General features: G+C 36.2%; 1 non-coding gene across 1 annotated transcript; it reads right to left on the bottom strand.

The window, feature by feature from the left end:
• Positions 1–9,572: 9,572 nt before the first annotated feature.
• On the bottom strand, positions 9,573–9,679 carry LOC122744771. The gene has a single exon (XR_006355118.1). It is a non-coding gene; the product is annotated as a U6 spliceosomal RNA (small nuclear RNA).
• Positions 9,680–24,738: the final 15,059 nt, after the last annotated feature.

The following is a 24,738-nucleotide window of genomic DNA, read 5'->3' as shown; positions in this document are numbered from 1 at the left end:
CTAGCTGCCCTCACTGAGCATTTTTAGCAATAAAGTATTTTTAAATTAAGGTATGTACATTTTTAGATAATACTATTGCACACTTAATAAACTATACTATGGTATAAACATAACTTTTATATATACTGGAAAATAAAAAAATTGTATGACTTGCTTTATTGTAATATTCAGTTTATTGCAGTGGTCTGGAATGAACCAGCAATATCTATAAGATATACCTGTATTATTGAGCCACAATAAATGACAAAAAAAAAAAGAGGAATTCAGAATAAAACTCAGAAAGGTTAATATGAAATGACTCAGAGTGAAGCAAAATGAAAATAAAATGCATGCAGTTATTACAATAAAGTAAAGACAACAAATAAAAAGGAGCATAAGAATTCAAATTAATGCAATGACCCCTCAGGGGGCAGCTAGGTGGCGCAGTGGATAAAGTATCTGCCCTGGATTCAGGAGGACCTGAGTTCAAATCTGACCTCAGACACTTGGCACGTACTAGCTGTGTGGCTCTGGGCAAGTCACTTAACCCTCATTGCCCCACCAAAAACAAACAAACAAAAAAAACGCAATGACCCCTCTTGATTCCACAGGACACATACCTCAATCCTTTAGGTACAGATGCTTTGGACTGAAAATGCAGGATGAGGCATACATGGTCAAACATGGTTAATTTATTAGTTTGTTTTGTTTATCTGTACTTTCTTAAAAGAGAGGCTCCAGGGCAGCTAGGCAGCGCAGTAGATAGAATACCGGCCTTGGAGTTAGGAGGACCTGAGTTCAAATATGGCCTCAGACATTTGACACTTACTAGCTATGTGACCCTGGGCAAGTCATTTAACCCCAATTGCCTCAACAACAACAAAAAAAAAAAAAAAAAAAGGCTCCATTGGCAGGAGGAACTATTAAGAAATGACGATGATAAAATTAAAATAACAAAATGTCTAAAAAAGTTTTAAACTGTCATGGACAAATCCACATTTTTTCCAGCCAGCATGTATACATGTGTTTTTCAGGCAATAATTTCGGGTTTTTCATCATCCCTAGGATCCACATTTTTTTCATGTTAAGTTCTACAGCACCACGCTCTTAGCTTCCCAAAATAAAACAATGTGGCAGCATCCTGCTAGTTTTTTTGCATACTTAATTATCTATTAAAATCTACCCAGAAATTTCTAAATACTGTTGGTAGTTGTGACGCCTATCCAGATATTTTTCAGATGATCTGATTTCATGAAATCCTTTGCTTTACCTTTGGCTATTCCACCTGGTATGCCCATTTCCCTGACCTCTGTGGAACATTTGTTTTCCATGTTCATGATTCAATCAAAATGCCAATTCATATTCAGCAAAGGCGTTTGTGTAATGACTTTACTGCAACAACCAGAATAAAAGTAAAAAATACAATTTGTGGGGAGGATTACACCAAGTTAATCCACTCCCGTCCAGTGATTTTACTAAAATGCAGGTCCAATGATGTTACACCCCCTACTCTTCCTATTGAAAATATAAAATATGGGGGCAGCTAAATGGCGCAGTGGTTAAAAGTGCTGGCCCAGGATTCAGGAGTACCTGAGTTCAAATCCAGCCTCAGACACTTGACATTTACTAGCTGTGTGACCCTGGGCAAGTCACTTAACCCCCATTGCCCCGCAAAAAAAAAAAAGAAAAAGAAAAAAGAAAGAAAATATAAAATATTCTGTTTGGATTCAAAGCCTTTCATAACCTAGCCCTCTCCCACCTTTCCAAACATCTTACACTTTACTCCTCAAAAGGTAATTTTTGATCCAGTGACAATGGCCTCCTAGCTGGTTCATGAATAAGATACTCCATTTCTTACTCCAGGCATTTTCTCTGTCCCTACTCCACCCTGACTACTGACTTCCCTGGCTTCCTTTAAATCCCAACTAAAATCCCAACTTCTTCAGAAAACCTTCCCTAAGCCCTTTTAATTCCAATGCTTTCCCTCTTTTGATTGTTTCATATTTAGCCTGTATAGGGCAACTAGGTGGCACAGTGGATAGAGCACTGAGCCTGGGGTTAGAAAGACCTGAATCCAAATCTGGCCTCAGACACTTACTAGCTGTGTGACCCTGGGCAAGTCACTTAACCTGTTTCCTCAGTTCCTTCATCTGTAAAAATGAGCTGAAGGGGCAGCTAGGTGGCACAGTGGATAGAGTACCAACCCTGGATTCAGGAAGACCTGAGTTCAAATCCAACCTCAGACACTTGACATTTACTAGCTATGTGACCTTGGGCAAGTCACTTAACCCTCATTGCCCCACCAAAAAAAAAAAAATGAGCTGAAGAAGGAAACAGCAAATGACTTCAGTATCTTTGCCAAGAAAATCCCAAATGGGGTCACAAAGAATCAGACACAACTGGAGCAACTAAACCTATATATACCTTGCTTTGTATATATTTGTTTGCATACCGTCTCTTCCATTACATTATAAACCTCTTGAAGGCAGGGAGTGTCTTTTGCCTCTTTTTATATCTCCAGCATTTAGCACAGTTCTTGGCACGAAGTAGGCATTTAATAAAGGATTACTGAATTGAATTGTTTTTGTTTGTTTTGTTTTGTTTTTCCCTATATAATGATAATCCTTTGGCCTAACTGGGCATTTTGATGTCATGAAGATGCAGCCTCATTTTCCCACTTTCACATGGGACAAACTGCCAAATAAAAGGCAGCCACATAATATGCTTTTTAGTGTTTTTGTTGTTCTCTTGTGTCCAATTCTTTGTGGACCAATTTGGAGTTACTTGGCAAAGATACTGAAGTCATTTGCCATTTCCTTCTCCAGCTCACTTTACAGATGAGGAAACTGAAGCCAACAGGGTTAAGTGACTTGCCCTGGGTCACACAGCCTAAGTAAGTGTCTGAAGCCAGATTTGAATTCAGGAAGATGAGTCTTCCTGACTCCAGGCACTCTACCTACTGTGACACCTAGGTACCTAGTGTTTTGTTTGTTTGTTGTTGTTATTTGGTTGGTTAGTTGGTTTTTTGCAGGGCAGTGAAGGTTAAGTGACTTGCCCAAGGTCACACAGCTAGTAAGTGTCAAGTATCTAAAGCTGGATTTGAACTCAGGTCCTCCTGAATCCAGAGCCGGTGTTTTATCCACTGCTCCACCTAGCTGCCCCCTACCATAGTGTTTTAATATTTGGTATCTATTTACCACCTATTTATTTATAATTTCATATCTGCCACTTCCAATATAAATAACTTTGAACAAGGAATGTCACTTTTCTGGGCCTGAGTGGTTTGAACTAGATGACCTCTAAAGTCCTTCCCAGTTCTAAGTCTATAATGCTATGGGAGTAAATATTTTCACTACAGATCAACGTGGGCAAAAAGAAACCTCATAGTGTATTGACTGTATCTACCTCCAGATACCTCCTCCTCCTTCTTTTCTTGTTGTTGTTGTTGTTGTTGTTGTTGTTGTTGTTGTTGTTGTTGTTGTTGTTGTTCTTCTTCTTCTTCTTCTTCTTCTTCTTCTTCTTCTTCTTCTTCTTCTTCCAAATGCCTAATGTGGAAATTTGTATTGCTTGACTATGACTATTTGTTACATGAAATTTATTTTCTTTTCTTTTTTTCCATTGGAGTTGGAGGGTAGAAGGGAGAGAAAATAGATTTGTTATTTTGAGAGGTATTGGTATACTTCAAATGTGAAATGCATGAACTTTCCATTGAGGTCACTGTATTATTAGTTTAACTTAACTGTGTTACTTTGCTATAAAAGAGACCTGTCACAAAGTGGGAATAATCAAAATACCAAAACAAAACAGATAAATAAAACTGATTATTATTTGCAAAAATAAAAGAAAATGTATTGAAGCTAACAATGCTAGGATTTGTGTAGTTCTCTGTAGATAATGCCTTCAAATCAAAAGTCTCTCAACTTTCAAGTAGGTGTAGGTCAGTTGAAAGAGGGTAGAAATTGGCATCAAAAAACCCAAGTTAAAGTGTTGATGTTGCCACTAAATAACTGGGTCAACTTGGCAAATTATTTTACCTCTGGACCTCAGGTTCCAATGAGGGATTCACATTCTGTAAAATTATAAATTGTATGTCTCATCTGATTTCTCTCATGGGATACAGTCCGAAGAAGTCTATTGAACTTGGGCTTTATGACAGAATGTAATGAAAAGTTGGCCTCCTACATAGTTGATATTTGCTTCCATTCAGTGTTTTCAAGCTAGGAACCAGTATTTCCATTGTTTTGTTTTTAACTGCTCTTACAAATGCTAATGATACGCACAGGTAATCTTTCTTTTCCAAATATTGATTTGGAATGCATTGAATTTACTAGTGAACAAAAGTAATTTTTCTACCTAAAGCTAATTCTTTATAATAGTTCCCTTTTAGATTTTGAGACCAATTAATCTTCCCCTTTGAGGCTTTGCATGTAGGCATTTTGACAGCATCCTCTTCTGAAGGTCTTTTTCTGCTTCTTACTCATTTTTAGTCTATTTTGTGACTTTTAAAGTTGAGCTCTGCTCATGGGGCACAGGACCCACTGTTGCAAGCTTCTTGTGCTCAAGGGGCCTGATCACTGGTTTTCTTCTTTGGGGCCTCATGGGCTCATGGTTGGTTCACTGTGCTGGGGTGGCCCTACCTAATCACACCTGTTGTGTGGGGGCTTCCCCAGCTGGAAGTTTGCCTTCTGCATTGGGGCTAGAGGCCTCATAACTGGCCAGCTGTGCCACTAGCCTGCTAAGGCAGAACTGAAGGACCTCAGCTACTTATCTGTGCTGTGGCTAAGAGCCTCCTGCTGACTTGCCAGATACCACCTGTGCTGGGCTGCCACCCTTTTACACAAGTCAAACAGACCTTTCCTGAAGTCCTTCTAAGTTAGCTTAAGGTAGAAGATTGTTTCACTCCTTCTTTTTGTAGGTTCTTTAGCTCCAGAATCCATTCAGAGGTTCAGTTTAAAGTTGTCTCTAAGGGAAACTGGGGAGAGCTCAGGCAACTTCCTGGTTTCTCTTTCCCATCTTGGCTCTGCCCCACAATAGTTCACTTTTTTTTGATGAGGCAATTGGGGTTAAGTGACTTTCCCAGGGTCACACAACTAGTGTCAAGTGTCTGAGGTCAGATTTGAACTCAGATCCTCCTGATTCCAGGGTCAGTGCTCTATCTACTGCACCACCTAGCTGCCCCAATAGTTCACTTTTTTTTTTTTTTTAGTGAGGCAATTGGGGTTAAGTGACTTGCCCAGGGTCACACAGCTAGTAAGTGTTAAGTGTCTGAGGCCGGATTTGAACTCAGGTCCTCCTGACTCCAGGGCCGGTACTCTATCCACTGCGCCACCTAGCTGCCCCAATAGTTCACTTTTAAACAGAGTATTTCAAAAATCTTAGTGCAGTTTTAGGCTTTAATAGCTTATAAAAATCTATTCTTAATATATTATGCTATATACTATATTAACATATTATTATGCTAATAGATTATGTTGTACATAATTTATAGTGTTACATGTAGCATAGAATAATATACTATTATACTGTTGATAATTATAAGATAATCATGCTATCATATTATATTACATATAACATACTAAATAACATCTCATATTATTTTAGTATGTATATGTAGTATTATATGCAATATGATAGTTTGGTTATATCATTATTAATCATACTGTTATTATAATTATAATAATAAAAGAATGGTATTATATGATCATATTATAGTTCTGATGTGATATCATTATGTAATTATTATAATGTGGTAGTTTTATAATCATGTTATAACAATATCATGCTATTATAACATTATTATCATATTGTGATGTTATAATGATTTACTACATTTTATATCATGCTATAATAATTATAATATGAGCATTACTTTTGGGACACCCTACATAGTACTTAAAATCCATTCTCTCATTTTATCCTCAAAATGACCTTGTAAGGTCTTTAGTGCAAGTATTATTATCCCCATTTTACAGATAAGGGATCTGAGTCTCAGGGAGGTTAAGTAACCAGCCCTGTGTCACACAGTAAGTTACGATCAAAAATTTACATTCAGAAGAGACATTCAGGATCATTTAATTCAACTGACAAAGCCAGGACTTGAACAAGACTTCAAAACCTGAGAGGGACTTTACCCTCCTCTAACTTCATGATCTCTGACTATTTTCATAGTCATTTGACTACCCTTGTTGATATTTTCACATCCTATTGATGTTCTATAGATGTTATTTGCATCAACTTTGGACATACCACCCCTGGTATTTATGTAGTCTTGATCTCAGTGGAGAGGAGTGCCCAAGGTTGGGCTCCCAACAGAGCTCAGAAAATAAGAGTAAAAAGAACCTCAAGCCTGGGGCACTATTCCCCACAACTCAAGACTAGAACTAGAGTATAATAATAAGCTACTAAAAATAAGATAAAACAAAATAAAAATGAGTAAGCAAAGGAGAAAGAACCCAACCATAAAGAGCTTCTATGGGAATAGAAATGATCAAGGTTCATATTGAAAGAAAGATAGTAAAGCTAAGAAAGCCACTCCTTTTTCAAAGAGAAACATCAAATGTTCACAAACCCCAAAAGAGTGCTTGGAAGAACTTAAAAAGGACTTTAAAAATCAAATAAGAAAGATCAAGGGGGAAAATAGGGTTGTCAGGGGACAAGAATAGTCCAAGAAAATTGAGAAAATTATAAAAAGTTCTACAAATAAAACCAACATAGCCAAGATTAGAAGGAAAGCAAAAAAATTAAGAAAGTTCATAGACAGTCTCTCAGATAAAGGTTTCATTTCTCAAATATATAAAGAACTTTGTCACTTAACCCTCATTGCCCCACAAAAAAACATGAGTTTAGAAGAACTTTGTCAGATTTATAAAAAATATGAGTCATTTACCAGTTGATAAATGATCAAAGGATTTGAACAGGCAGCTTTTAAATGAGGAAATCAAAATTACATATGAAAAAATGCCCAAACTCATTATTGATTAGAGATATGCAAAATAAAACAACTTTGGGATATCATCTTATACCTATCAGATTAGCTAAAATGATAGATGCCCTTCAACTGGCTAAACAAGTTGTGGTATATGTGTGTGATGGAATACTAGTGTGATAAAAGAAATGATGATGGAAAGACTTAGACATATGAAGGAAAATGCTATCCACATCCAGAAAAAGAACTAACAAATAGAAATATGTTTAGTACAATCTTATATATGTATATGTGTATGTACATAGATATAGATGTATATGTATATATATATATATATATATTTGTGTTTGTAGCTCTTTCTAGGGTGGAGTGGGAAGGAGGAAGAAAATTAAATAAAATTAAAAGTGCACAGCAGAGAACAAAAGAAAACTTAGAAGGAAGCACAGAAAAACTGGGTTGCCTTGAAAACAATGTGTAGTATTTATTACATAGGTTTTCCAAAAAATGTAAATTAGGGGGCAGCTAGGTGGCGCAGTGGATAAAGCACCGGCCCTGGATTCAGGAGTTCCTGAGTCCAAATCCGGCCTCAGACACTTGACACCTTACTGGCTGTGTGACCCTGGGCAAGTCACTTAACCCATTGCCCCAGAAAAAAAAAAATGGAAATTGTTGAAATGGAAATTTATTGTTGTACATTGAATCCTCTGTGTTCTACTGTATACATGGATGTTCTTTGTTTTTCTTTTCTTGTTTTGCATTTCAGTTTAAAATGAATTTAAACATTTTTAAAAAGAAAATACCCTCACTTTACTATAGACTGGTGGTATCAAACTCAAATAGAAACCGGGGCCACTAATCCATACATAAGGATCTCTACAGTTTACATATTGGCTTAGTTTTAAAATATAATATCTATATTTTATTATATTTTTATTATTTTCTTAAATATTTCCTAATTATATTTTAATCTGGTTCTAGCTATACTCAAGTGTTGTGGGCCTCATGTGGCCTGTGGGCTATGTGTCTGAAACCTCTGATAGACAACAGGGTATCCCCCTCAATATCATACTGGCTCTTTGTCTCAAATACCATATAAGGTTGTGCCCTGAAGAACTCTAGGTCTTTGACTAGAGTATGAATATTCCCTCACATCCCTCAACAATGTCTCCTCACATGGGTTGCCCACTGTAAGCACACAGATCACACACTGAGTCTTTCCTTGCTAGCAGCTGTTTTATTCCTTCTTTTGTCAGTAGCAATAACATTTGTTCAAATAATCCCTATGGAACAATACTTTTTACCTGGACTCCCATTATACCACTTCAGTCTCAATTCCCTTATCTGTACCTACTGCACCAGATTGTCATAAAGATCCAGTTAGAAAGATAGATATGTAAAGTGCTTTGCAAACCTTCGAAAGTGTTATGTAAATGCAAGCTATTAATATGTCCATAAATATATATGGATATATATATACATATAGTATGTTTATACACATAATTTCCCTTTCCTTAATCTAAAGAACGCATAATTCAAATAATTAGTTATCGGACATTTAGAGGGTTTTTTCCCCACTCTTCCATGGAGTAGGGTGATTAACCATATCTTGGGTGAAAGTTATTTATTTATCTTAATCTTTCTACAAAAACACTTCATTTTATCTCAGGTCACACTGACAATTTTAACAAAAAGCAGCTGAAGTTTCTTAATTGTTCATTTTTATCTAGAGCATGGAACATACATACACAAAATGTTAAGGCCATATAACTTGGGCCTTAGAAAGTTTTCAAATACTTATTCATTCTAATGTAAAACTCTAGTTTTTATAGTTTCAGGTAATATCTGTCACATCAGGTAAGAGCAATGCAGGAGGAATGATTATTCATAAAAGTAAAACACTCCTTCTTTGCTTTACTCATCTCCCATCCCACTTCCTTCACCACATCTTCTGTCACTTGAAATAGTCAAGGACACCCCCTAAAAAAAGGCTTTGACACTTATCACTGCGTTTGTACATTATTACTCAAAGGACAAAGCATTGTTTTTGAATTATACTTGAACTTTGGCACTAGAACCTAGCCCTTCATTCTTCTGGTGCTGTTCTTCCTATATCTATGTTGTACAAATCTTTTGCCTTTCAGCCAGCCATTTAGACTGATATACTACTTGACCATAATGAAGGGAGTCTCAAGATACAGACTATATTCAGGTAAGCATATTATAACTACCCAGAGCAATTACAGATTCCGGTTTAATGGGACTAACTTTTTTCTTCTCTACTCTTTGCTCCACCGCCAGATCAACTGGATGACTTCTCTCAATCCCTGGTTCTTAAAGGGGGGGGGAAAAAGTCCTATTTTTATTTAGTTCAAGATAAAACCCTCTTTTGTAGTGTTCTCAAAGCAACAAGTGGCTGCCCTGATTGACTTCAATATCCCCTTTTATTATCTCTTTCTCACACACTTTTTTTTCCCAAATCATTAGGCTCATCATTTCAATCCCTTCTTTATTCTTTTGTTTGTTTGTTTGTTTTGGTGAGGCAATTGGGGTTAAGTGACTTGCCCAGGGTCACACAGCGAGTAAGTGTCAAGTGTCTGAGGCTGGCTTTGAACTCAGGTCCTCCTGAATGCAGGGCCAGTGTTCTATCCACTGCGCCACCTAGCTGCCCCAAAATATGGAATGCTTCACGAATTTGCGTGTCATCCTTGCGCAGGGGCCATGCTTATCTTCTCTGTATCGTTCCAATTTTAGTATATGTGCTTCTGAAGCGAGCACCCCTTCTTTATTTTTAATGCTGGGCTTTCTCCCTATCCCGGTCATTTGTTGTTCTGTAGCACTCTTGGCCCCAAGTTTTCAGTCCCGCTGTCATTTCTCAACTTCTCACGGGATAAAAAGTTTGCATTTGCAGAATATCTCTCTTAAACAAAACACACACACACACACACACACACACACACACACACACACCAATGGAGAAGAGGGTGATTTACTATGCTTCCAAAAGGTAACCTGCATCAGTTTGATCTTTTTTTTAGCTAAATTCCACAATTGCTAATTCATTCAAAATCATAAAAATGTTTGTGCTACATATGAGTATAAATAAATGTATAAACTAGTTGGGGAAAGATGACTTTGATTCAGAAAGGTCCCATATATTCATAGCAAAACTTGTGTGTTTCTGTGTGTGTGTGTGTGTGTGTGTGTGTGTGTGTGTGTGTGTGTGTGTGTGTGGTAGCAAAGAACCTGAAACAAAGCAGATGCCCATCTATTGGGAAATGGATTAGCAAGTTTAGGCATGTGGATTAATGAAATATTAATGTGCTGTAAGAAACAACAAATTTGAAGGATATAGGAAAGCTTGGGAAGACTTATGAACTAATGCAAAGTGAAGTTAAGAAGAACTAGAAAAAATAGATATGATGATGACAACAATATAAATGGAAAGGACAAACAAATGAAACTGAATGATGTCATTAAATATCCAAGAACCTGGAAGCCCTAGAAAAGAACTGAGAAAAAGTATTTCCCTTCCTCTTTTGAAGAGGTTCGGTGGGAGTATGAGTGTGAAATACTGCAAATCCTATTGGACTCAGATGATGTATTGGTTAATTTTTGTTTAAATGCTTTGCTTCCTCTTTCTATCTTTTTAAAATTCTTTGTTGCAAGGGATAGTTTAATGAGTTAAGGGAAGAATATCTGCAAATGGGGGCAAGATAGAAACAAAAGATGCAAACAACTTATTTTAATATTGAACATAAATACAAGCAACTAAAGTTGTAGATTTAACCATTAGGTGACACTGTTAGTCACTACCTGATCCCAACTCAATAAGAAGGCTTAGGAGCTGATAGTACCACACTCATCCTAACTGTTTTGTCACTTTACCCCAGCAAGCAGAAGTGTCAACCTCTTTGGTATTCAAAGAAGGGATGACCTATCCACAGCTTCACCTTTCTCTAAGTGGCCACACCATCTCATCAGTCCTGCAAGAATTATCTTTTGTGTGTGCCATGGACACCTCTAGCAATCTGGTGAAGCCCTTGACTCCTCAGAATAAGGTTTTCAAATGTATAAAATAAAATACATATCATTACAAAGGAAAGCAATTATATTGAAATAAATTGATCAAAATAGGTTTAAAAAAACAAGGTCATGAAACCCAGGTTAAGAATGTAGATTTACCTCGTGAAAATTAGCCTTGATCTTACCAGAAACCCCACCTCCTCCATGAGGATGGAATTCTAGTCCTATGACGGGGTATAATAGATTTGACTTCCCATAGGAAAGGATCAACATGCTTGGTTATTTTACTATTGCCGTAGAATCAATAAATAGAATACAATATAATAAAAAATCTAATAAGATATATAATAAAAATATCATAGAAATGGTACGAAAGCAAAGATAGGAAAAGCAACTGGGCTGGATAAGCTACTGGTATATATAAAGGAAATACATGTGGAACTGATACAATTCTGAGAGCATCACAGAACCATACAAGGGAAGGCCTCAAAGACATGGGGGGAAAATCTTGGACTATATTGATTTTTCTAAATGACAAAATGTCAACTACTAACATATACATATAATCTTCCATTAACACAAAACCTTTAAGGTTATCTGTATACAGATTAAAAGCATCTTTGATGAAGATATTTATAGGAAATAAGCAGGCAAATGGTATTCAACAATAGGCCACATCCTTACCATCTCACAATTGACTGAAAGATGCAGAGAATATAAAATCATAATAAGCTTATTGTTTGTTGATTACAAAAAAAAAAACAAAACAAAATAAAAACAAGTATTCAAATTAGTAGAGCAAAATGCTACCTTACAGGTTCTTTTACAACCAGGCATCTCCCACACATTTATTCTGATCAAACAAAATTTCCCAGAATTTGTGGTAAGAGAAATAATACTATTCAGTAACACCCCAATATAAATATCAAGTTATACATAAAACAGGGAGGTGTGTGTTCTACAAAAATATTTGCCACTGTAATGGAGGAGATCCGGTACCAAGTCCAAGACAATCAATCAATACATATTAATTAAGTACTTACTCTACGCCAGGTACCATCCTAAGTGGTTAGTATACAAAAGGAGGCAAGAGACAGTCCCTGCTCTCAAGGAGTTTACAATTTAATGGGGGGAGACAACACACAAATACACACACACACACACACACACACACACACACACACACACATATATATATACATACACATATACACACAGAGAGAGAGAGCACAAGCTATGTATATGGGATAAACAGGAAATAATTAACAGAGAGAAGGCAGTAGAATTAAGGAAGATTGTGTGAAAAATCCAGTTAAACTAGATGCTCTCTAAAACCCTTTCCTGAACTTAGTCCTATAATTTTTGAACAAGAACTCTAGTTTCTTGATCAAGAACTCTGAAATTCCTTGATCTAACAATAACTTCCTATCATTCCATCTCTCTCTGTCTCACACCTCCTAGACCTATCTTTTATCCTCATCATGTCCCTTTAGTGCCTCCATTTCTCAGTAATCTCCCAGACCATCTCCTCAGCTCTGGCTTTACTTTGCTCCCTTTCAAATTGTGACCCTATAATTAACTAGTTCAACTTTACTCTGTCCTCTCTACTCTTAAATAATTTGGTCCCTTGTCCTATTGCCACTCGTATCTTGTCAAACCCCAACCCTAAATTACCTGCTATCACTTTCTTCCTTTCCTTATACACAACTACTAAACAGAACTGGGAAAAGTCACAGCACTGTACTGATTGGTACCACTACAAATTTGTCAACTAATTTCAACTAGGCCCTCTCTTCCAAAAAGGTATCATTTGACTTCCCTAGTTGAGTCTCTTGTATTTTTCCATCAGATTTTCAAATACTTCATTTTTTTTTCTCTTCAGGCTTTCCAGCTACTCTAGCCCCCATCTCTCTTTCAGTAAATACCTGACCTCATAGTTTACAGAGAAAATAGAGGATATTCTGTTACCTACTTTACTTCTCAAAAGCTCTCTTATCCTTCATTCCCTCCACCTTTACTCTAGTATCTGCTTATAAGATGTGGCCCCTTTCTCACTAAAGTCAACCCCATCCCCCATTGGTATTCTGGATCCCATTCATACTCCCTACCCCATGTCTCTCCTCTTTTCTCTGTCTCTGTCTCTCTCTGTCTCTCTGTCTCTCTCCCTGTCTCTGTCTCTCTCTGTCTCTCTGTCTCTCTCTGTCTCTCTCTCCCTCTCTTTCTCCCTCTTTCTCTTTTCTTCTCATCTTCAATCCCTCCCTATCTACAGATTCTTTTTTGCCGCTTATAAACATTCCAACATTTCCTTCATCTTTAAAATATCTTCACTTGAATCTACCGTCTCCTCAAGCTATCATCCTATATCTCTCTCCCTTTTATCACCAAACTCCTAAAAAGAGTTATCTCCATTCACTCTCCTCTCAATCATTTCTCAGCCCTTTATGATCTGGCTTCCAGCATCACCATTCCACTGAAATTGCTCGCTCTAGAGTTACCACTGGTCTCTAACTTGACAAATTCAGAGATTTTTCTTGTTTTATGCTTCTTGAAATCCCTGCAGCATTTAATACTGTTGAACACCATCTCTTCTTTAAGACTGCCTCATCTCTGAGTTTTCATGCCACTACTCTCTCTCTTAGTTTTTCTCTTATCTGTCTAGGTACAGATTAATCACTTTTACTGAGTCATAACCCATGTCATACCACCTAACTGTAGATAAATCCCCAAGGCTCTCTCCTAGAGTTTCTTCTCTTCTCTCTCTAAACTCCCTCTCCTGGTGATTTCATTATATTTCATGAGTTCAGCAATCAGCTCTATGCACTTGCCTCCCAGAGATACACACACACATATATATGTATATATATATATGTATAAATATTATATATACACTTATTTCTTAAGCACCTACTGTGTGTCTGACACTGCCAAGTCTTAAATATGCATAGACTTCCTCCCTGTTTTATGTCTAATTTGATATTTATATTGGGGTGTTACTAAACAGTATTATTTCTCTTGGCACATATTCTAGGAAATTGTTTTTGATCAGAATAAATGTATGGGGGGGGCAGCTAGGTGGCGCAGTGGATAAAGCACCAGCCTTGAATTCAGGAGTACCTGAGTTCAAATCCGGCCTCAGACACTTGACACTTACTAGCTGTGTGACCCTGGGCAAGTCACTTAATCCCCATAGCCCCGCAAAACAAAACAAAACCAGAATAAACGTATGGGAGAAGCCCAGGTGTAAAAGAGCCTATAAGGTAGCATTTTGCTCTACTAATTTGATGCATAGACAAAAAATTACTCTCATGGAATTTACTGGGGAAATGGCACATATGCAGATAAGTATCAAATACAGGCAAAGTAATTTTGGAAAGGATGCTTACAGCTAGAAAGATGAGGAAAGGCCTTTTCAAGGAGATGGTGCTTGAGCTGAGATTTGAAGGGAATTAGGGAATCTGAGAAATAGAGGTGAAATAGGTATGCCTAGGGAACCTATACACACACATACATATACACATATACATATTCAGATATGTATGTATATGTGTGTGTATATATATTCAGCCCAAATCTCTCCTGAATCACCAACTACATGTTGGACATTTCAAACTGAATATCCTTTAAACACCTCAAATTCATCATGTCCAAAACACATCATTTCCTTGAAACTGACCCCTCTTCCTAACTTTTCTATTTCTGTACCTTTTTTTAAAAATTTCTGTACCACTATCCTGCTAGTCACTCTCAAGTACTTAGTGTATTCTTTGTTTCCTCTCACCCCCAATATCCACTAAGTTGGTAAGTTTAATTGATTCCACCTCTACAACATCTCTCACATCCATTTTCTTTTCTCTTTTCTTCCAGCTCCCATCTTAGTCCAGACCCTCATCACCTCTAGCCTGGTCTTTCATGACAGCTTCCTAACTTGACTGACTCAGATCTATCTCCAATCCATCTTCTACAAAGCTATCAAAGGGACACTCCTAAACCACAGGTCTGACCATGTCGCTCCACTGCTCAAAAAATTTCAGTCACTTCCTATTAATTCTAGGATACAATAAAAACTCATCTGTTTGGCAGATAAGACCATTTACAAGCTATAGCTAGTCTATCTCTCTAGGCTTTATTGCACATTATTTTCCTTCACACACTGTACATTCCAGCCAAATTGGCCTACTTGTTATTCCTTTACATGACATTTTATCTCCTGTCTACTTTCCCACTTCTATCTCCTAGATTCCCTAATTCCTTTTAAATCTCAACCCAAACACCACTTCCTTCAAAAGGGCTTTCCAGATCTTCCTAGCTTTAAGCATTCCTCCCAAAATTATTCTGCCTATATTTCATACTTACATGTATACATGCTATTCATTTCTCCAAGGAATCTAAGTTTCATGAGAATAGAGATGTTAATTTTTTTGTTTTTTCATCCCCAAGACCAAGCATAGTACTAGACACTCAGTAGGTACTTAAGTAAATACTTGTTACATTAATTAATCTATATTTATTGTAAAGAAAAGGTTTCCTAAAAACTAAAGCTGTTAAGTACAGGTAATAAATAGAATCAACTATTTCAGAAGGTAGTGGGTTTCCTTTCAATGGAGGTCTTCAAGGAAAGATTGGATTTCCACTGATCAAGAACCTGATCAGAGGGGGCAGGTAGGTGGTACAGTAGATAAAGCACTAGCCCTGGATTCAGGAGGACCTGAGTTCAAATCCAGCCTCAGACACTTGACACTTACTAATTGTGTGACCTTGGGCAAGTCACTTAACTCTCATTACTCTGCACACACCCCCCAAAAAACAACTTGTTAGAGAGAAATACCATTCAGATTCTAGGTGGTACTATAGGTCCTCTAGGTACCTTCATCCTTTGATATTTTGTGATTCTCTAATATGTTCAAGAAATAAGACCAGAAAGCAAGTAACACAAGAGACTGAAAAATCATACCACTCTTAGCAGTGATGCCAAGCTCAACTATCTCAAATTAGAAGACTTAAGTGTCTGGGTCCAGCATCTAATCCTGACAGGTTCAGGTGGAAAAAAAAAAAGTAAATATAACAAGGTAATCAGTAAGATATTCTAGTCAAGTCAGTTCATCTTTACTAAAGATCTTCATTTCCTATAGTTTTGATATCTCCCTTTACCTTAAAAGTCCTCACCACAGAGATAAGAAATGAGACATGGGTCAGTGGAGCTAGGTAGTCAAAGTGGCTAAGAAATACACTTGCATGAATATTCTAAAGACATAGAAGCACTTAGGGCTCAAACGTATATATAATTCTCAGACAAAGAGCTACAGAAAAAAAAGGCCAAATGGATAAATGGAAATTGATATAACCTTAGTGTTTTTAGAAGCTTTGGAGAAAGGGCTGGAGTCACAATAGTCATTCCCAAATGTGCTGGCTTCAGGGGAGGCTCCACTCGCTTCATACTTTGGGAAGTCATACCCATCAGTGTTTTGTTGCCTATAAAACTAAACTCTGGAATGACTGGATGACTAGGCGTCCTCTGGACCTTTCAAATTCATGAGGTAGTGGGCCTACTCCTTTCATTGGTGTCCAACCACCCACGACAGTATTGAAGTAAAAACACCAAAACTTAAGATGACAGACCTTTTTGAGTACTCCTGCAGCCAAAAAAAAAAAAAACCCTCTTCTTTAACATGTTATTAACCAACTGTAACCAGATACAGAATGTCTATGCATGCGCAGGAGTCTTCCTCTCTAAGGCACTTTCCTTATATGCCATCACAATTCTCTAAGAAGCAGCTCCCTGGTGTCCTTTATGTAAAGATGCCATCTTGGCAAGCTTATAGGGTCTGCATATGTGCCAGACCCCCTTAAATAAATAGTTAACAATACTATTTGTTACCCCTATGTCAGAGGCTCTCATAATGAAGGATCATAGACTCATAGATCTTGAACTGAAGGAGGCCTCAGAGGCCAAATAGTTGTCAGGTGTTTTTAAAACTAAGCCAAATAGAGTTTTGTCTATTCTCTCCTTTTGTTTCTCTTCTTTCCCATCTTTATTTCTCCTCACTCCTCTTAATTTCTCCTTTTCTATCTCTTATTTCAAACTTTTTTCCTTTCTTTCCTTTTTTCCTCTTACTAACTTTTTATTCCCTTTCTCTTTATCTTATTTAAACCTTTTAAAGGACTTGTCCCATCATGTCACACAAAGCTCTAGATACATCCTAGACCATAATTAATTTTCATGTTACTTTTTAAATAATGAAGCAACTTTCATAAGGAACAAATTTATTAGCAAAATGCATCCAGACTACATCTAAATCAGAAATGGAAAATATCTGGGTATATCAAGTCCTTAGCTTAATTTCATATGGTGCTTGGAGTAATGTTGTTGTCACTATGACTGTAGCTCAGAAAATAATTTCCTTAAACTATTAACATAATCAACCACATCAGTAAGAAAACTAACCAAAATCATATGATTATCTCAATAGATGCAGAGAAAGCTTTTGACAAAATACAGCACCCATTCCTAATAAAAACACTAGAGAGCTTAGGAATAGGTGGAGCTTTCCTTAAAATAATAAGCAGTATCTACCTAAAATCATCAGCAAGCATTATATGTAATGTAGATAAGTTAGAGGCCTTTCCAATAAGATTAGGGGTGAAACAGGGATGTCCATTATCATCTCTATTATTCAATATTGTACTAGAAATGTTAGCATTAGCAATCAGAGAAGAAAAAGGAATTAAAGGAATTAGAATAGGCAAGGAGGAAACAAAACTATCACTCTTTGCAGATGATATGATGGTATACTTAGAGAATCCTAGAGAATCAACTCAAAAATTACTTGAAACAATTAACTACTTTAGCAAAGTAGCAGGATATAAAATAAATCCACATAAATCATCAACATTTCTCTTTGGGGGGGTGGGGCAGGGCAATGAGGGTTAAGTGACATGCCCAGGGTCACACAGCTAGTTAAGTGTCAAGTGTCTGAGGCTGGATTTGAACTCAGGTCCTCCTAAATCCTAGGCCAGTGCTTTATCCACTGCACCATCTAGCTACCCCATCAGCATTTCTATACATGACCAACAAAGTCCAGCAGCAAGAGATAGAAAGAGAAATTCCAATAAAAGTAACGGTAGATAATATAAAATACTTGGGAGTCTACTTGCCAAGACAAACCCAAGAACTATATGAAAACAATTACTAAACACTTTTCACACAAATCAAATCAGAATCAATTGCTCATGGGTAGGCAGAGTAATAGTAAAAATGACAATTCTACCCAAATTAATTTACTTATTCAGTGCCATACCAATCAGACTACTAATTATTTTATAGAGCTAGAAAAAATAATAACAAAATTCATCTAGAAAAACAAAAAGTCAAGAACATCAAGGGAAATAATGAAAAAAAAATGCACAGGAAGGTGGGTTAGCTGTACCAAATCTGGAGCTTTACTATAAAGCTGCAGTCATCAAAACTATCTGGTACTGGCTAAGAAATAGAGTGAAGGATCAATGGAATAGGCTAGGCACAGGAGACACAGTAGTAAATGACACTAGTAATGTTGTGTTTGATAAACCCAAAGACTCCAGCTTCTGGGATAGGAACTCAGTATTTGACAAAAACTGCTGGGAAAACTGGAAGATAATATGGCAGAAATTAGGCATAGACCAACATCTTACACCTTATACTAAAATAAGGTCAAAATGGGTACATGATTTAGACATAAGATGTGATACCGTAGGTAAATTAGGAGAGGAAGGAATAGTCTACCTTTCAGATCTTTGGAAAGGAGAACAGTTTATGACCAAACAAGAGATAGAGACTATTATGAAATGCAAAATGGATGATTTTGATTACATTAAATTTAAAAGTTTTTGTACAAACAGAAGCAACGCATCCAAAATTAGAAGGGATGCAGAAAGCTAGGAAACAATTTTTATGGCCAGTACTTCTGATAAAAGTCTCATCTCTAAAATATATAGGGAACTAAATCAAATTTATATGAATCCAAGTCATTCCCCAATTGAGAAATGGTCAAAGGATATGAACAGGCAGTTTTCTGATGAAGAAATCAAAGCTATCTATTCCCATATGAAAAAATGCTCTAAATCACTATTGATTAGAGAGATGCAAATTAAAACAACTCTGAGGTACCACCTGACACCTATCAGATTGGCTAATATGACAAAAAAGGAAAATAATAAATGTTGGAGAAGCTGTGGGAAAATTGGAACACTAATGGTGTTGTTGGCGGAGCTGTGAACTAATCCAACCATTCTGGAGAGCAATCTGGAATTATGCCCAAAGGGCTATAAAGCTGTGCATACCCTTTGACCCAGCAATACCACTTTTGGATCTTTTTCCCAAAGAAATCATAAAAAAGGGAAAAGGACCCACATGTACAAAAATATTTATAGCTGCTCTTTTTGTGGTGGCAAGGAATTGGAAGTTGAGGGGGTGCCCATCAATTGGGGAATGGCTGAACAAGTTGTGGTATATGAATGTAATGGAATTCTATTGTGCTGTAAGAAATGATGAGCAGGGGGAGTTCAGAGAAACCTGGAAGGACCTGCATGAATTGATGATGAGTGAGATGAGCAGAACCAGAAGAACATTGTACACAGTATCATCAACATGGCGTGTTGATCAACTGTGATGGACTAGATTCTTCTCACCAATGCAGTGAATGGTACAGAAGAGTTCCAGGGGACTCATGATGGAAGGAGATCTCCAAATCCCGGTAAAAAAAAAAAAAAGAACTATGGAGTATAGATGCTGATTGAACCATACTATTTCTTTTGTTTTTGGTGCTGTTGTTTCTCTATTTTGAGGTTTTTCTTCATTGCTCTGATTCTTCTCTTATAACATGACTAATGAGAAATGTTTAATGATACATACATACATACATATATATATATATATATATATATATATATATATATATATAAAACCTACATCAGATTACCTGCTTTCTAGGAGAGGGGGAAGGAGGGGAGAGAGCAGAAAAATCTGAAATTATAAAACTGGTATAAACAAATGTTGAGAACTATCTTTACATGTAACTGAAAAAAAAGTAAAATATTTTTATCAGAAAAAAAAAAGAAAGTCATTTCCTTTCTCTTCATCCCTAGGTAGTTTTCTACATAGTTGAAACAGAGCCTCTGGAAATTTAGGATAAAGAGTATTTGAAGTGCTGTGAACAGTGGTTAAATCATCTAATAAGCGTTTAAAAAGGAAATTATGCAGGATAAAGAGGGTTTGAAGTGTGAAGAACAATAGTTATATCATCAAGCCTTTCAAAGGAAAATAATACAAGTAAAGTCTATAGACCAAGTGAATAAGGTCTAACAAAAACAACTTATCTGACCTAATGCTTCCTTCAGAATCTTAACCTGTCCCTCTTTCATCATCTTGTGTGTGCATTTCTCTTTTTGTATATTTCTTTCTCCCCACTTCCCTATTGTTTTGCATCCACCTCTCTAATACACTTGTCCTCTATCTGGGTCTCACTTCCCAGGCCTCTCTGCCTGCTTAACTCTTTCTTTTCCCTCCCTTTCCACTACACACTTTTTATCCCTTCCTTTTTCTTTTCTTCCTCCTCATTCCCTTCACTATCAAATATGGACATCAATTGTGTTTTAAAATACTTTTCAATTTACTTACACCTTACTCCCCATACTCTACAAACCATAATATCTCCCAACTCCAAGTATTTTCATTGGTTATCTCCCTTGCCTGGAATTCTTACTTGACTCATCTCTGCCTCCTGTATTTCTTCAAAACCTAAAGCTTAAATCACATCTTCTGCAAGAAGCCTTTGCCAATTCTTCCTAATGCTAGTGTCTTTCCTTTGTTGGTTATCTCCAATTTATCCTATATATATCTTATTGATACAAAGCTTTTGGCATATTGTCTTCCAGATTTCACTATAAAGTCCTTGGGGGAGGGGGGGTCTGGCACATAATAGGTACTTAATAAATGCTTGTTGACTTGACTTGATTGTACTTGAGTTGTATACTTCTTATTCAAAATGTTAAAATCGAGTTTAAAATTATTTAAATTTTTCTCTCAAAAAATAAAAAACTCATCATAATCGGATTCAGTTGTTTTTACTTATGTAAGACCTTCAACTAATACCCTCCCCCTTTTTTCCCCACTGGGTCAATAGGTCTTAATAATTCCAAAAAATAGTTTATTTTTAAAATAATGTTTTAATGATATCTTCCTTTTACATAATTATTTCTCAATATATCTCTCCTTCTTCCTCCCTGAAAGATCTTCTATGTAAAACAAAGAATTTTTTAAAATAGAAAGAGAAAAAAATCACTAAAACCAATCAATACATCCATTGTTGTATTGTTTTGTATTGTATTGTTGTTTTCTTGGTTCATTTTGTAGCAATTCATGTACACCTTTTCATGATTCTCTGTAGTCATCATATTCATAGATTTTAAAGTACAGTTATATTCTATTATATTCATGTACCTCAATTTGTTTAGTCATTCCTTAGTCAATGAGCATTTTCTTTGTAAAATGACCATAACCATAAAACCATATAACCATAAAAAGTGATGCTACAAATACTTTGGTGAATATGTTAAAACATTTTTAATTGATAAAGGGAAAAGGTTTCCCACCTCTATTCAAACTGATCAACACCAGTAAAGATTTTCAAATAACTTCTATTTCCTTTTTAAAATTTTTAATAATGATATTTTATTTATTTTAACATTCATGTTTTAAAATTTTGAGCTCCCAATTCTCTCCCACCCTACAGCCCTCCCCCACCCATTGAGAAGGCAAGTAATATTATATCAATTATATATGTGAAGTCATGTAATACATTTTCATATTAGCCATGTTGCAAAAAAAGCAAGAATAAAGTGAAAAAAGTATTCTTCAATTTGCACTCAGATATCATCAGTTCTGTTTCTCTTTCTCTCTCTCTCTTTGCTTGTGGATAGCACTTTTTCATGGGTTTTTTGGAATTTTCTTGGCTCACTGTATTAATCAAAGTAGCTAAGTCTTTCATAGTTGATCATCATAACAATATTGCTGTTACAGTGTACAATGTTGTCCCGGTTCAGCTTACTTCACTTATCATCAGTTCATATAAGTCTTCCCAGGTTTTTCTGAATCTATCTACCTCACCATTTCTTATAGTTCAATAGTATTACCTCACAATCACATATACAATTTGTTCAGCGATTCCCCAGTTTATGGGGAACTCAATTTCCAATTTTTGTCACCACAAAAAAATGCTGCTATAAATATTTTTGTATATGTGGGTCCTTTTTCTTTTCCTTTGATTTCTTTGGAATACAGACCTAGTAGTAGCATTGCTAGGTCAAAGGGTATGCAAAGTTTTATACTTGTTTGGGCATAGAACAATGTTTAATTTCAAATATTTTGCTCCCTTTTCATGAGGGCTGGATTTAGAATGTTAATCCTAATGCTAGCAATATGGTCTTGGGGAAATTAATTCATTTCTTGGGACTTCAATTTCTTCATCTGTAAAAAGAGAGGTTTAAACTAGATCATGACCAAATAACATTCCCGTTCTTAAATTCTTATTTCAGTAATAATACCATGCTAGTGGAGATCAATAGCAAACAGTAACTGATGCTTGCAGTTGTAGTTGAATAACCTTTTTAAGTACATTTTTTAAAAAAGATTTTCAAGAGCCTTCTGATATTATATATTATATATTATATATCACAATAATTTCCGGGGAAAAAAGAAACTTCCTCCCCTTCTTCACAGAACTCTCTCTTAAAACCAAGAAAAAATTTTTCAATAAATAACTAGATCTGACAACATATAGCATATCCTTCCCATATGCCCCTTATCTTTAAGCCATGAGAAGTGAAGCATGCTTCATTATCTGTTGTCCAGAACCAAAACTGGTTTTTCAGTTCCCCCAAGCTTGGCTTTCTTCTTAATGATTTTTTTCAGTGCAGTGGGGAAGTCATTCTTTTGATCCTTCTCATTTCACTCTGAATTAGTTCATCCAAGCCTTCTCATTTTTCTGAATTCCTCACATTCATTTTGTTCTGCAAAATAATATTCCATATATTCATATATCAGGGTATTTTCAGCCATTCCTCAACTGATGGGGACCCACTTTGGTTCTAATTCTTAGCTATTACAAAACATACTTAATGATTTGATATATATTAGATTGTTGCTTCTGTCTTTGGGCATAAATCAGTTTTTATTCCAGGCCAGTAGACACAAAATAAGGTCTAACAAAATAGGGGCATAAGTATATAAATAAATTAATAACCAACACTAACTTATGTTTTCGGTATTTAAAATTGTTCCTTAAAAAAAGTCAAACTACATTCTATTTTGAATCAAGGACATATATTTATGTCCAGGCTATGCCTGGGACAAAACTGTGAAGAAAGTGAAGTTCATCTTCAGAACCCCACCCCTACTTTCTCCCCATTCTTTTCCTTTTTCCATCTTTCTTCATACAAAACCTTTTCTCAAGAAAGGATATGAAATTCATTCACACTGAGATGTATGAGTCTGATAAGAGTTCAAATTATTACCCTCACAGTGGTAAGTGTACTTTAACAGAGATCAAAACAATAAAACTAAAAAAAAAAGTAGAACTCAAACAATGAAATTTTAGGCAGTACCCAACAGATAGATCAAAGATGTATTTGGGTCTCTAGGCCTCTTCTATACCTCCAAAGTCACATTACTGATGCTGTCACCTACTCTAGTCATCTAGTCTGAATAAAAGCTGGCTCCAGCTATGCTTGTCTAAGCATGGCTGACATAGAATGAAAGCACTGAAAAATTTAGTCTGTATAATTTCCAACATTTATTAAAACAATCTCTCAGGGAGTGTGACTGGTCTTTCTGGGTCTTCACTTTAGTGTGGCCAAACAGACAAGTTGCAGCAGATTGGACAAACCATATTTTTTAGCCACAGGCAAAACACTCTTAGTTCAAATATTTCTTTAATTTTGCACATACAGATTTTTGCAACATGTGTTAATTTTTAAAAAGATAAGGAACGGTTATGAAAACTCACATTCCTGAACATGAGGTACATTTAAAATATGACAGAGAGAAAAAGTATATGTTTGTGCAGTAGCATTTGCCACAGGAAGGAATGGATGCTTGCTTGTCTGAACTTGGAAGGTTGGGGTTTTTTGTTTTCTTTTTTTTAAAGCAAGTTCAATATATTGAAAGGAACTCAACTGACAGCTTTGAAACACAAAGTCCTCTGTTTATCCATAAAGACACATATATAGCATGGCCACTAACAATTCCAAGCTTTCTTGATGAGTGTACCTCTGTTTGCCCCTCCAGAGAGTGAGAAGAGGGTTCATATTCCAGGTCCATTCAATTCTTGGCTGCTCTGCTAAGACTGCCAATTAGAGTATTTTGTGATATGGACATCTGTCCACTGGACTGAGACCAGCTCATTTCACAAGACATTTGTCAGACGGTAACAACTTTTTGTGACAACCTGTGTTGGATTCAAACCCATGCCCTAGGAGGTTATGTGGCTTCTTCAACCACTCTCAATTCCAACATCCAACATTGAGGTAAACAAAATTGATTTTTTCAAAGCTAAAAGAGAGATGCTCTATCAATTGTAAAATCCTAAAATCAATCTGCCTGTCCCTTCATTCTCAAGACAGTTACTGATGCTTAAATTTACTACTAAAGGACAGGCCTGCCCCAGCCCCTCCCCAGCAAAGTTTTATTTCTGGGAGCAATGAAATTTTTCATGTCTTTCAAAAAGAAATGAATTAATCCAACATTGATTTGGTAGTTATTTTCTGAGCTTCTATTATCT

The sequence above is a fragment of the Dromiciops gliroides genome, chromosome 2 (assembly GCF_019393635.1).
Source record: "Dromiciops gliroides isolate mDroGli1 chromosome 2, mDroGli1.pri, whole genome shotgun sequence".
Lineage (NCBI taxonomy): Eukaryota > Metazoa > Chordata > Mammalia > Microbiotheria > Microbiotheriidae > Dromiciops > Dromiciops gliroides.
Note: the sequence above shows the minus strand (reverse complement) of the source record. Positions and strands in the feature narration are given on the sequence as shown.